This window comes from Coregonus lavaretus (genome assembly GCF_964263955.1).
Source record: "Coregonus lavaretus genome assembly, chromosome: 26".
Taxonomy (NCBI): Eukaryota; Metazoa; Chordata; class Actinopteri; order Salmoniformes; family Salmonidae; genus Coregonus; species Coregonus lavaretus.
Genome location: NC_140013.1, coordinates 22525129 through 22540613, shown reverse-complemented (window position 1 = coordinate 22540613; position 15485 = coordinate 22525129). Strand labels below are relative to the sequence as shown.

The following is a 15485-nucleotide window of genomic DNA, read 5'->3' as shown; positions in this document are numbered from 1 at the left end:
ACTAACTAGACACAGGTGTACAACATCAAGACCAAACCAAACGAACATGAAACATAGATCGGTGGCAGCTAGTACTCCGGGGACGACGACCGCCGAAGCCTGCCCGAACCAGGAGGAGGAGCAGCCTCGGCCGAAACCGTGACATCAGAAGAGGATTGGGAGAATGTCATATGGTCAGATGAAACCAAAATATAACTTTTTGGTAAAAACTCAACTTGTCGTGTTTGGAGGACAAAGAATGCTGAGTTGCATCCAAAGAACACCATACCTACTGTGAAGCATGGGGGTGGAAACATCATGCTTTGGGGCTGTTTTTCTGCAAAGGGACCAGGACGACTGATCCGTGTAAAGGAAAGAATGAATGGGGCCAATGCAAGGGCATTGAAGATGAAACGTGGCTGGGTCTTTCAGCATGACAATGATCCCAAACACACCGCCCGGGCAACGAAGGAGTGGCTTCGTAAGAAGCATTTCAAGGTCCTGGAGTGGCCTAGCCAGTCTCCAGATCTAAACCCCATAGAAAATCTTTGGAGGGAGTTGAAAGTCCATGTTGCCCAGCGACAGCCCCAAAACATCACTGCTCTAGAGGAGATATGCATGGAGGAATGGGCCAAAATACCAGCAACAGTGTGTGAAAACCTTGTGAAGACTTACAGAAAACGTTTGACCTGTGTCATTGCCAACAAAGGGTATATTTCAAAGTATTGAGAAACTTTTGTTATTGCCCAAATACTTATTTTCCACCATAATTTGCAAATAAATTCATTAAAAATCCTACAATGTGATTTTCTGGAGAAAAAAAATCTAATTTTGTCTGTCATAGTTGACGTGTACCTATGATGAAAATTACAGGCCTCTCTCATCTTTTTAAGTGGGAGAACTTGCACAATTGGTGGCTGACTAAATACTTTTTTCCCCCACTATAGCTGGAAGTGGAGGGAAAAAATCACAAGGGAAAAACAGGTGAAGAATTAACATGTGAAACTTCACACGTGTCCTAAAAGCACGTCTGACTCGTGAAAATTACAACAACCCCAAAAAAGAATGTGCTTTTTTTTGTAAGGGAACACATGTTGGGCCTTCCTTGTTAATCAATACAAAAGTGTGAATATCAAAATGAACACACCTCAAACAATTAGAGAATGAGGACATTATATGCTTAGTAACATTGTAGTACTATAGACACGAAAACATTCCAATAACAGTTACACCACTGGTTGTGTTTGTGTGATACTCTTCACTTATTACACAATTCTGCCGCATTGGGCCTCTGACCAGGAAACAGGTTAATCAAGACATGTTAGTGTTTCCCCTTCCACTGTAGAGGCCTGGTGGGGTTACTGGCCTAAATATCAAATCAAGTACACTTTATCAGAAGCCACTACAGTAAATAAATAATTGATTTCCTTGCAAGTTTTCTTGTGAGGAACTGGGTTGTTTTATTATACTCCTGATCAAGTCATCTTTGAAATTACATACATAGTTTATGTTATGACTTTCTTTCCAGAAATTAGAAGATAATGCATATAATTATTGATGCTGTAGGCCTAAACACATACACAAGCACATGTAACATGTGGTCCTCTGTAGCTCAGCTGGTAAAGCACCGCGCTTGTAACGCCAGGGTAGTGGGTTCGATACCCGGGACCACCCAAATGTATGCACGCATGACTGTAAGTCGCTTTGGATAAAAGCGTTTGCTAAATGGCATATTATTATTATTATTAACAGAGCTGTGCAAATAGACCAAGACATTAACACAGTACATCATTGTCTGAGGTCTTGGCAAAGAAAAGTGCATTTCAATACCACAAGATCACGTGATAATGATAAATAATACCAACACCTTGTTACATGCTGTAGCAAATCAAGTTTTATATATCTAAATCTGAAACAGTAAAGCCATTATTAGTGAGTACATTATGCAATTAAAAGTTATTTCTCTGTTAACCATATAATCAGCTATTTAAATATCAACAAATATTGGGGAAATGATCTTATTCAACCCACAAAATACATAATATCTCAATGCAAGAAAAAACTTTTCATCCCTTAGGCCGTAGGCAAGTGGACTCAGACATCGCGGAGACAGAATGAAAGCTATATAATCAAAGACAAGTGGATTCAGACATCACGGGGCCAGAATGAAAGCTATGTAATCAAAGTACTTCACATCAATAAATAATCTCAAATTAATCTGCAAGACAGCAGCCTCTATGAATGGGCATCACAGCTGGATCAGACACAGGAACAGCTGGATGGCGTGGAGGATCACCGTTTTACGACCTTTAGAGGAAGATTTCTTACTCTCTGATGATGCTTCTTTAGCAACTGCCATTATTCTAACACAGGTGAACACAATGGTGATGACATTACCAGAAACTATAACTAATTTACAGCTGATCAAACATGACCCTGCCACCTATGTACAACAAGCATCTCCACTTGATTGCATTCAGGACCTGGACTATTACGACCCTGTCAGTAACCTGTCGCAGAGAGGAGCTGCTGCCTCCACCACCACCTGCAGCTGTCACGTTGTCAGACATACTGTATCTGTAATAACCAATGAAAATGTGTTATACAGTATGCAGTATTTCATAGAAACAGTCTTTATAGAGAATTTAATTTATGGAGGATTTAATCATTTTTAAAATAATGTTTACGGGGATACTTGTGACTGTGTGGCATTCACTAGGAGTAAAACACAGATTACAGTAAACATGATGTATTGTGTGTAAATAAGTATGGATATCTGTCTACTTGTGAGCAGTGTTTGGTGTAGCAGAGTGAAACGCAGTAGTTGATACCCCGGGCCCTCAATTAGGGACACATTCAAACACATGCATGCTCTCGTCCCATTCATAAAGTATGTATTTTAGGCTAAATGTGATTTATGTTTAATGAGAAAAGTACAAACTATAGCTAATGTTCTCTTTATAATAGTAAATATCAATATGCTTAAAAAGTGCACTGTTAAAATAGAAGGACTCAAAACACCATCATTGTGTACTGAAACCATGAAGTGTGGTGCACCTAGGCTGAGATCTGCTGTTATGAGGGTGTTTGAATGTAAACCCAATGTAAGTGTTTTGATACACAGAATGTGTATTAAAACAGAATGGAAACACCCAAAGTCGGCCTGCATGTAAAAGGCAGCGTCAAAACACTGTCTCTCTCATACATTAATTTCCAGTGACTAAAATTAGAAATGTATTGAGATTAATTTAATACTGTTCCTAGGGTAGTGGCACTTATAATAGGCTACTACAGTTGCCAGGCTCATTGTGAGATTAAAGGGTTAGCTAACATGTTAAGTAGTAAATCCATGATGAGATTTGAACACGTAACCTCTGGGTTGCTAGACGTTTGTGTTATACACCCTACTGTTTGAATAAATGTGGTTATTAGGCCTACTGACGGTCGATACTGATAGCGGCTAATATTTAATGTGATAGAAATAGGAAACAGAGAAGGTCGGGGTAGCCTATACTTAAGACATTCGAGAGTGCCCAGCCCTGCAATTTAAAAGGCTGTTCAATAAAAATTCTGCATAATGGCACAGCATTTCATAAACTTTACTGTATGAAAGTTGATATGTTGATATGCTTCAGTTTGCTGCCATATTTACATTTAAGTCATTTAGCAGACGCTCTTATCCAGAGCGACTAACAAATTGGTGCATTCAACTTAGGATAGCCAGTGGGACAACCCCCTTTTTTTTTTTTTTTTTTTTTAATGAGGGGGTGTAGAAGGATTACTGTTATACTATTCCAGGTATTCCTTAAAGAGGTAGGGTTTCAAGTGTCTCCGGAAGGTGGTCAGTGACTCCGCTGTCCTGGCGTCGTGGGGGAGCTTGTTCTACCATTGGGGTGCCAGAGCAGCGAATAGCTTTGACTGGGCTGAACGGGAACTGTGCTTCTGTAGAGGTAGGGGGGCTAGCAGCCATATGACTGGTTTCACATTTGTCTCCAGCGATAATCAGGTAAAATAGATCTAAAACAAGTGTAATTTATATTTACAATTCCCTTATCAAAAACGGATTACTCATATCAAGCTCTTATCAATAGCTCTTAATCAAGTTGTAAATTACAGCACATGGAGAATTGTGTTATTTCTATCAGAAAAAAATTAAGTAGATGCTTTTTCCACTTTATTAATGGTTTCGTCGCGCGTAAAGGTGGTGGAATTATTAGGGAATTAAGGCAAGGTCAGAATACGGCGTATCAGAAACACCTGGCCACACCTTCATTTATTCGATCTCCACCCCAAATTTATAGCGGGTGAATAGCATGCTATTCTCTTCCTTAAATTCAAGGTCAGAATACACATAGAGAGAAAAGTGCATAAAACGGAATTACGTTCCATTTAAGTGTGCTTAACTCGGGTCGGAATTGGGCCCAAAGTGATTTAATTCCTCTGTGACCAAGAGAAAGTGGTCTTGTTTAAATTCTATGAAATTGTTTAGTACTTCTTTCATGTTGGGAGCTCTACATCCGGCTGAGATTATCACAGATGAAACCCCAACTGTAGGATTCGCTTAACTGTCGCCTTTCATATGCCATCTCCCAGGCTGGGGTCTATCACTCCGAGGGAGAGCAAATCGATTATTTGTCTGGATAGGCCAGAAAATGTGACACGTCACTCCCTATACAAATGTGAGGTCTGAAACCTGACACTTCAAGTCAGCTCCACTGAGAGAATGGTAGCGGAGAGCTGACAAATGGGGCTTTCTGACACTATAATTCACTGGTTCAGTGACTATGACTTTCACAGAACACTTTGTACACCAGAATGTCAGTCGGAAACGGTCCAGAACCGCTCAAAGTTTAAAGTTTAAATTTAAGAAATCCTCAGCAATCTACACACAATACCCCATAATGACAAAGCAAAAACAGATTTGTAGAAATGTTTGCAAAAATAAAAAACGGAAATACCTTATTTACATAAGTATTCAGACCCTTTGAGATGTTCTACAACTTGATTGGAGTCCACCTGTGGTAAATTAAATTGATTGGACATGATTTGGAAAGGTACACACCTGTCTATATAAGGTCGCACAGTTGACAGTGCATGTCAGAGCAAAAACCAAGCCATGAGGTCTAAGGAATTGTCTGGTAGAGCTCCGAGACAGGATTGTGTCGAGGCACAGATCTGGGGAAGGGTACCAAAACATTTCTACAGCATTGAAGGTCCCCAAGAACACAGTGGCCTCCATCATTCTTAAATGGAAGAAGTTTGGAACCACCAAGACACTTCCTAGAGCTGGCCAAACTGAGCAATCGGGGGAGAAGGGCCTTGGTCAGGGAGGTGACCAAGAACCCGATGGTCACTCTGACAGAGCTCCAAAGTTCCTCTGTGGAGATGGGAGAACCTTCCAGAAGGTCAACCATCTCTGCAGCACTCCACTAATCAGGCTTTTATGGTAGAGTGGCCAGACGGAAGCCACTTCTCAGTAAAAGCCACATGATAGCCTGCTTGGAGTTTGCCAAAAGGCACCTAAAGACACTCAGACCATGAGAAACAAGATTCTTTGGTCTGATGAAACTATGATTGAACTCTTTGGCCTGAATGCAAAGCATCACGTCTGGAGGAAACCTGGCACAATCCTACGGTGAAGCATGGTGGTGGCAGCATCATGCTGTGGGGATGTTTTTCAGCGGCAGGGACTGGGAGACGAGTCAGGATTGAGGCAAAGATGAATGGAGCAAAGTACAGAGAGATCCTTGATGAAAACCTGCTCCACAGCGCTCAGGACCTCAGACTGGGGCGAAGGTTCACCTTCCAACAGGACAATGACCCTAAGCACACAGCCAAGACAACGCAGGAGTGGCTTCGGGACAAGTCTCTGAATGTCCTTGAGTGGCCCAGCCAGAGCTTGGACTTGAACCCGATTGAACATCTCTGGAGAGACCTGAAAATAGCTGTGCAGCGATGCTCCCCATCCAACCTGACAGAGCTTGAGAGGATCTGCAGAGAAGAATGGGAGAACCTCCCCAAATACAGGTGTGCCAAGCTTGTAGCATCATACCCAAGAAGACTCGAGGCTGTAATCACTGCCAAAGGTGCTTCAACAAAGTACTGAGTAAATGGTCTGAATACTTATGTAAATGTGATATTTCCATTTTTATTTTTAGTAAATTAGCAAACATTTCTAAAAACCTGTTTTTGCTAAGTCATTATGGGGTATTGGGTGTAGATTGATGAGCAACATAAAAAAATATCAATTTTAGAATAAGGCAGTAACCTAACAAAAAGTGGAAAAAGTCAAGGGGTCTAAATACTTTCCGAAGGCACTGTATATAGGGGTAAGGGGACTAGGCAACAGGATATAAGATAAACAGAGTAGCAGCAGCTTGTATGTGAGTGGGTGTGTGAGTGTGTAGAGTCAGTATAAATGTATGTGCATATTATGTGTGAGTGAGAAAATGATGGAGTGAGTGTTTGTTTGTGTGTTGGAGTGACAGTGTGTGTGTAGGGCCATGTGAGTGTGCACAGAGACAACTTAATTTCCTGTCCTAGAGAGGAAATTGATGTTTAGGTTCCACCTCCGAAGAATGACGAAGGCTACTTATACATATTCACGAATTGGGTGTGGGAATTTCCACGTGGAGTTGATAAACATCTACAAATAAGGCACTGACAGTTGTTAGTGTAGCTAGCTAGCATGCTAACCTTATCTAGCTAGCTAGCTAGCTAGCTATCTTGCTAACATTATCTAACTAGCTAATGTTATCTGTTGTTGCAGGTTTTTTTTAACTACGCCATATTCAAAAGATAAGCCAGCTGGCTCTATGGCTGGTTCTGGAGCTTGATTTGTCATAAGCATTGATTTAGGGAAAACTTCGCCACAGATGGAAGCAAGACTTTAGTGGTCAAAACCAGGGGTGCATTTTTGTCCCCCCCAGTTTTATCATTTGAATGTGATTTTAAAAAACGAGATAACGGTGTGCTTTTGGACCATGCGGACGCCTCCGAGTGGTCGGGTAGGCTGTTTGGAGTGTTTATCTGACTGAATAAATAAATAAAAATGCCCCCTTGTCTTTCAACTCGATTAAGTGGATTTATACTGGTGTAGGTGTTTAAGACTGAAGAGGAGGCCTGCTATTTATTAATTTGAATAAATATTTATTCAAATATGTTTATTGTCCTCAGTACTGTGATATCAGTATTTGTAATAAAGTATCAACTACATGTCTAAAACCTTGTCTATTTTTAAAGGGTGTTCTATCAACCCATGGGTGAAATGCATGCAGACCAGGACCTAGAGTAAAAGGCATGTCCTTCTACCAGCGTTTGTTATTGTTTTCAGAGAGAATGATGAAAACGTAAAGGAAATATTGGGATGGGGTTGTTTGTGAGGGGACTTGGATGGACTGCATTTGATGAACAGGGAGGCGTGTTCACTGTGTTGCCAAATCTCTCCAGAGTACAGTTAGAGAGAGAGAGCGGGTCCCCTGTCCCCTGATTAGTAATTAACAGACTGGTTGATTATTAACAGAGAGCTTCTGAGTCTAACCTAATTGTGCAACCTTATGTTTTCTTTTGTTTGGCAAACAAGATGACTCTGTTGAGAGCAGCACACCAGGGCTTGGTCTGCTCTTGACAGAAGTCATGCATCAGTAATGAAGAGAGCTGGGGCCAGGTCCAAACAGTGTGTTCTCCCTGGGTCTCTATCATGAAAAAATGGCCACTAACATCAACTTCAGAAAAAACAGAGATAGGGTTTGAAACATTATACATTTTATTGAACTTTTACCGTTTATTTTATATAGAATCAAAGAACCATGACAAATGTAGTACAGAAATTATTGAAGTTTCATAGAAATGTCTAACTCTCACTCAGCAAAGGGGAGTCAAATAGGGTGTAAAATACAATTTCTGTTAATGCAGAGATTAGGAAGGCTAAATATCAGTGAAAAACAAGATTTGAACTAAATGAACAGAAATTTACTTTTATTTTACACGTATTAAATCAATCTGCAGGACCTAAATATCTGACACCCCTGACATAACATAAGATAACCATAACAAAACTGGGTCATAAACCGACACCTGAAATACAGTGGGGAGAACAAGTATTTGATACACTGCCGATTTTGCAGGTTTTCCTACTTACAAAGCATGTAGAGGTCTGTCATTTTTATCATAGGTACACTTCAACTGTGAGAGACGGAATATAAAACAAAAATCCAGAAAATCACATTTTAAGTAAATAATTTGCATTTTATTGCATGACATAAGTATTTGATCACCTACCAACCAGTAAGAATTCCGGCTCTCACAGACCTGTTAGTTTTTCTTTAAGAAGCCCTCCTGTTCTCCACTCATTACATGTATTAACTGCACCTGTTTGAACTCATTACCTGTATAAAAGACACCTGTCCACACACACAATCAAACAGACTCCAACCTCTCCACAATGGCCAAGACCAGAGAGCTGTGTAAGGACATCAGGGATACAATTTTAGACCTGCACAAGGCTGGGATGGGCTACAGGACAATAGGCAAGCAGCTTGGTGAGAAGGCAACAACGGCGCAATTATTAGAAAATGGAAGAAGTTCAAGATGACGGTCAATCACCCTCGGTCTGGGGCTCCATGCAAGATCTCACCTTGTGGGGCATCAATGATCATGAGGAAGGTGAGGGATCAGCCCAGAACTACACGGCAGGACCTGGTCAATGACCTGAAGAGAGCTGGGACCACAGTCTCAAAGAAAACCATTAGTAACACACTACGCCGTCATAGATTAAAATCCTGCAGCGCACGCAAGGTCCCCCTGCTCAAGCCAGCGCATGTCCAGGCCCGTCTGAAGTTTGCCAATGATCATCTGGATGATCCAGAGGAGGAATGGGAGAAGGTCATGTGGTCTGATGAGACAAAAATAGAGCTTTTTGGTCTAAACTCCACTCGCCGTGTTTGGAGGAAGAAGAAGGATAAGTACAACCCCAAGAACACCATCCCAACCGTGAAGCATGGAGGTGGAAACATCATTCTTTGGGGATGCTTTTCTGCAAAGGGGACAGGACGACTGCTCCGTATTGAGGGGAGGATGGATGGGGCCATGTATCGCGAGATCTTGGCCAACAACCTCCTTCTCTCAGTAAGAGCATTGAAGATGGGTCATGGCTGGGTCTTCCAGCATGACAACAACCCGAAACACACAGCCAGGGCAACTAAGGAGTGGCTCCGTAAGAAGCATCTCAAGGTCCTGGAGTGGCCTAGCCAGTCTCCAGACCTGAACCCAATAGAAAATCTTCGGAGGGAGCTGAAAGTCCGTATTGCCCAGCGACAGCCCCGAAACCTGAAGGATCTGGAGAAGGTCTGTATGGAGGAGTGGGCCAAAATCCCTGCTGCAGTGTGTGCAAACCTGGTCAAGACCTACAGGAAACGTATGATCTCTGTAATTGCAAACAAAGGTTTCTGTACCAAATATTAAGTTCTGCTTTTCTGATGTATCAAATACTTATGTCATGCAATAAAATGCAAATTATTTACTTAAAATGTGATTTTCTGGATTTTAGTTTTAGATTCCGTCTCTCACAGTTGAAGTGTACCTATGATAAAAAGTACAGACCTCTACATGCTTTGTAAGTAGGAAAACCTGCAAAATCGGCAGTGTATCAAATACTTGTTCTCCCCACTGTATATGATACCTTTTGAAATTCTCACTTACAGATTACAGAAAATTGCCTCAATAAACATCATTCAGTATTACACATGGCCAGCATTTACCTTACACATGTGCATGAGAGTTTTTTTTTCTTTGTTGTCCATATTAAATCTAAATACTTTTTTAGAATATCCAAACAGGGCATAATATTTCATAACCACCACAAAATCCGTATCCCTTAATCCATACACAAGTGGACTCAAACATCGAAGGGCAATAATAAAAAGAATATAGTCAATATACCTAAGCTGAATAAACAGATTCAAATGTATCTTCATTATAGCCGATTCTATCATAGGACACCAGAACTGGATCAAACAAAGGAGCAACTGGAAGCCATGGAGAATAACTGTCCTCAGGCCCTTATTGGTGGACTTCTTACTGTCTGATGAGGCAGCTCTGGCAGCCACCATGATCTTCACATAGGTGAAAGCTATGACTACGGACATGACCAGGAAGTAGAACTGACACAGAGCCGAGCTGAGGTGGCCCTGCCAGGAGAACACAATCATCTGCTCGAAACTGCAGACTAGGGGAGAGGTGTAGAAGCTCAGAGGTACAGCCGAGAAGAGGATGGAGATCACGATGATCCATTTAACAGAGCTGAGAACCTGGATGAGTAGGATGCAGCGCATGGCCCTCACCGGGGTGGAGAGTTCACTGTGACGCAAGGGCATGCAGATTGCTATATAGCGCTCCAGCCTCATGGCTGTCAGTGTCAGCGGTGTGGCAACGGTCAGGTTTTCTAAGATCACAACCAGAAATATACATAGCCCACCTGGCAGTGGTACCCTGGAGTTGCTCATCAGCTGCAATACATCAGTCAGAGCCAGAAACATACTGTCACAGAACAGCGTGTGAGCAGAGAATATGTATCGTGTGTTGGTGAAGAAGGCCTCTTTTATATTATTGTCATTATTTATTTTGTAATTTTTTTAGGGGGTAGATCAGCTTTAATATTGCAGATAGATTGTAGCTTCCATCAATGTAATTGTCTGCATCACTTCCAATCCCCCATATATTTTTTTGCAAATATAAATATACATACAGTGCTATGAAAAAGTATTTGCCCCCTTTCTAATTTTCTCTACTTTTGCATATTTGTGATACTGAATGTTATCAGATCTTCAACCAAAACCTAATATTAGATAAAGGGAACATAAGTGAACAAATAACACAACAATTACATATTTATTTCATAAACAAAGTTATGCAACACCCAATTCCCCTGTGTGAAAAAGTAATTGCCCCCTTACACTCAATAACTGGTTGTGCCACCTTTAGATGCAATGACTCCAACCAAATGCTTCCTGTAGTTGTTGATCAGTCTCTCACGTCGTTGTGGAGGAATTTTGGCCCACTCTTCCATGCAGAACTGCTTTAACTCAGTGACATGTGGGTTTTCAAGCATGAACTGCTCGTTTCAAATCCTGCCACAACATCTCAATTGGGATTAGGTCTGGACTTTGACCATTCCAAAACTTCCAAAACTTCCAATTTGTTGCTTTTTAGCAATTTTCATGTAGACTTGATTGTGTGTTTTGGATCATTGTCTTGCTGCATGACCCCAGCTGCGCTTCAGCTTCAGCTCACAGACGGATGGTCTGACATTCTCCTGTAGAATTCTCTGATACAGAGCAGAATTCATGGTTCCTTCTATTAAGGCAAATCGTCCAGGTTTTTGGTTACATGATTCCATATGTGTTATTTCACGGTTTTGATGTCTTCACTGTTATTCTACAATGTAAAAATAAAGTAAAACCCTTGAATGGTAGGTGTTCTAAAACTTTTGACAGGTAGTGTACATACACATATAAATACATACTTATACACATACATACATACATACATATAAATACATTTACATACATATCCTTAAAAATATATATATTTTCCTTTATTACTTTCTAACCCTACCACCCCTCCCCTAATTGGAGTAAACTATTGAACAACAACGCTTAGGCCTCTACTTACAGTTTATACATACTATATACATTTTATGGACACAGTCTATTTTACAATAGTTGTATTTTGTTTGTTTTTACTCCTGTCCTTCCTCTACCCTCAACCTCTCCCATCTATTTTTGATGTCTATCTGGTTTGATTTCTATTTGCCATATCTTTCAAACTGTGCCCTTTCACAAAAGTTCTTAACCTATAACCTACAGTTGAAGTCAGAAGTTTACATACACCTTAGCCAAATACATTTAAACTCAGTTTTTCACAATTCCTGACATTTAATCCTAGTAAGAATTCCATGTCTTAGGTCAGTTAGGATCACCACATTATTTTAAGAATGTGAAATGTCAGAATAATAGTAGAGAGAATTATTTATTTAAGCTTTTATTTATTTTATCACATTCCCAGTGGGTCAGAAGTTTACATACACTCAATTATTATTTGGTAGCATTGCCTTTAAATTGTTTAACTTGGGTCAAACGTTTCGGGTAGCCTTCCACAAGCTTCCCACAATAATTTGGGTGAATTTTGGCCCATTCCTCCTGACAGAGCTGGTGTAACTGAGTCAGGTTTGTAGGCCTCCTTGCTCGCACACGCTTTTTCAGTTCTGCCAACAAATCTTCTATAGGATTGAAGTCAGGGCTTTGTGATGGCCACTCCAATACCTTGACTTTGTTGTCCTTAAGCCATTTTGCCACAACTTTGGAAGTATGCTTGGGGTCATTGTCCATTTGGAAGACCCATTTGCGACCAAGCTTTAACTTCCTGACTGATGTCTTGAGATGTTGCTTCAATATATCCACATAATTTTCCTTCCTCATGATGCCATCTATTTTGTGAAGTGCACCAGTCCCTCCTGCAGCAAAGCACCCCCACAGCATGATGCTGCCACCCCTGTGTTTCACGGTTGGGATGGTGTTCTTGGGCTTGCAAGCTACCCCCTTTTTCCTCCAAACATAACGATGGTCATTATGGCCAAACAGTTCTATTTTTGTTTCATCAGACCAGAGGACATTTCTCCAAAAAGTACGATCTTTGTCCCCATGTGCAGTTGCAAACCGTAGTCTGGCTTTTTTATGGCAGTTTTGAAGCAGTGGCTTCTTCCTTGCTGAGCATCCTTTCAGGTTATGTCGATATAGGACTTGTTTTACTGTGGATATAGATACTTTTGTACCTGTTTCCTCCAGCATCTTCACAAGGTCCTTTGCTGTTGTTCTGGGATTGATTTGCACTTTTCACACCAGAGTTGCGAGAGTTGCACCCCTTCTCAAAAAACCAACACTCGATCCCTCCGATGTCAACAACTACAGACCAGTATCCCTTCTTTCTTTTCTCTCCAAAACACTTGAGTGTGCCGTCTTTAGCCAACGCTCTTGCTATCTCTCTCAGAATGACCTTCTTGATCCAAACCAGTCAGGTTTCAAGACTGGTCATTCAACTGAGACTGCTCTTCTCTGTGTCATGGAGGCTCTCCGCACTGCTAAAGCTAACTCTCTCTCCTCTGCTCTTGTCCTTCTAGACCTGTCTGCTGCCTTTGATACTGTGAACCATCAGATCCTCCTCTCCACCCTCTCCGAGTTGGGCATTTCCGGCGCGGCTCACTCTTGGATTGCGTCCTACCTGACCGGTCGCTCCTACCAAGATGCATGGCGAGAATCTGTCTCCGCACCACGTGCTCTCACCACTGGTGTCCCCCAGGGCTCAGTTCTAGGCCCTCTCCTATTCTCGCTATACACCAAGTCACTTGGCTCTGTCATATCCTCACATGGCCTCTCCTATCATTGCTACGCAGACGACACACAACTAATCTTCTCCTTTCCCCCTTCTGATAACCAGGTGGCGAATCGCATCTCTGCATGTCTGGCAGACATATCAGTGTGGATGACGGATCACCACCTCAAGCTGAACCTCGGCAAGACTGAGCTGCTCTTCCTCCCGGGGAAGGACTGCCCGTTCCATGATCTCGCCATCACGGTTTCCAACTCCATTGTGTCCTCCTACCAGAGTGCGAAGAGCCTTGGCGTGACCCTGGACAACACCCTGTCGTTCTCCGCTAACATCAAGGTGGTGACCCGATCCTGTAGGTTCATGCTCTACAACATTCAGAGAGTACGACCCTACAAACAAGCAAGACTTCTGGCTCTCACAGACCTGTAACTTCTTCTTTAAGAGGCTCCTCTGTCCTCCACCCGTTACCTGTATTAATGGCACCTGTTTGAATTTGTTATCAGTATAAAAGACACCTGTCCACAACCTCAAACAGTCACACTCCAAACTCCACTATGGCCAAGACGAAAGAGCTGTCAAAGGACACCAGAAACAAAATTGTAGACCTGCACCAGGCTGGGAAGACTGAATCTGCAATAGGTAAGCAGCTTGGTTTGAAGAAATCAACTGTGGGAGCAATTATTAGGAAATGGAAGACATACAAGACCACTGATAATCTCCCTCGATCTGGGGCTCCACGCAAGATCTCACCCCGTGGGGTCAAAATGATCACAAGAACGGTGAGCAAAATCCCAGAACCACACGGGGGGACCTAGTGAATGACCTGCAGAGAGCTGGGACCAAAGTAACAAAGCCTACCATCAGTAACACACTACGCCGCCAGGGACTCAAATCCTGCAGTGCTTAGACGTGTCCCCATGCTTAAGCCAGTACATGTCCAGGCCCGTCTGAAGTTTGCTAGAGTGGATTTGGATGATCCAGAAGAGGATTGGGAGAATGTCATATGGTCAGATGAAACCAAAATATAACTTTTTGGTAAAAATTCAACTCGTCGTGTTTGGATGACAAAGAATGCTGAGTTGCATCCAAAGAACACCATACCTACTGTGAAGCATGGGGGTGGAAATATCATGCTTTGGGGCTGTTTTTCTGCAAAGGGACCAGGACGACTGATCCGTGTAAAGGAAAGAATGAATGGGGCCATGTATCGTGAGATTTTGAGTGAAAACCTCCTTCCATCAGCAAGGGCATTGAAGATGAAACGTGGCTGGGTCTTTCAGCATGACAATGATCCCAAACACACCGCCCGGGCAACGAAGGAGTGGCTTCGTAAGAAGCATTTCAAGGTCCTGGAGTGGCCTAGCCAGTCTCCAGATCTCAACCCCATAGAAAATCTTTGGAGGGAGTTGAAAGTCCGTGTTGCCCAGCGACAGCCCCAAAACATCACTGCTCTAGAGGAGATCTGCATGGAGGAATGGGCCAAAATACCAGCAACAGTGTGTGAAAACCTTGTGAAGATTTACAGAAAACGTTTGACCTGTGTCATTGCCAACAAAGGGTATATAACAAAGTATTGAGAAACTTTTGTTATTGACCAAATACTTATTTTCCACCATAATTTGCAAATAAATTCATTAAAAATCCTACAATGTGATTTTCTGGATTTATGATGAAAATTACAGGCCTCTCTCATCTTTTTAAGTGGGAGAACTTGCACAATTGGTGGCTGACTAAATACTTTTTTCCCCCACTGTATCTGTAATAACCAATTAAATGTATTATACAGTATGCAGTACTTCATAGAAACAATATAAAGGTTTACATTTAAGTGTGAAATCATCTTTAAATACATAAAAAAAAAAAAAAACTATGTTCCAGGAGAAAAATTAACATTTTGTTCCAATCTGATGTGTTGTGTGTTGTTGGTTGTAGGATATAGGTTTAAATATGGCAGGTTGCCTTAGAAAGGAATCACACCATAGCAGCAGCACAGTACGAAGTGGTATTCTATCAGTCTCCTCTTTAGCCCTCAGGCAAAGATCTACTGAGTGCTCTGCATGAAGTCTTTATAGAGAATTGAATTTATGGAGGATTTTCCTAAGGAATGTTGTCATGAATCTTCA

The 15485-nt window shown here is 41.7% G+C and overlaps 1 pseudogene across 1 annotated transcript; it reads right to left on the bottom strand.

Moving 5' to 3' along the window:
* Nucleotides 1-2131: 2131 nt before the first annotated feature.
* Nucleotides 2132-10792, bottom strand: LOC311101943 (odorant receptor 131-2-like; annotated as a pseudogene). The gene is made up of 2 exons: nt 9979-10792; nt 2132-2233 (listed from the first exon to the last, which is right to left on the bottom strand). The product of its transcript is annotated as an odorant receptor 131-2-like (transcript).
* Between the last annotated feature and the right edge of the window lie 4693 nt (nt 10793-15485).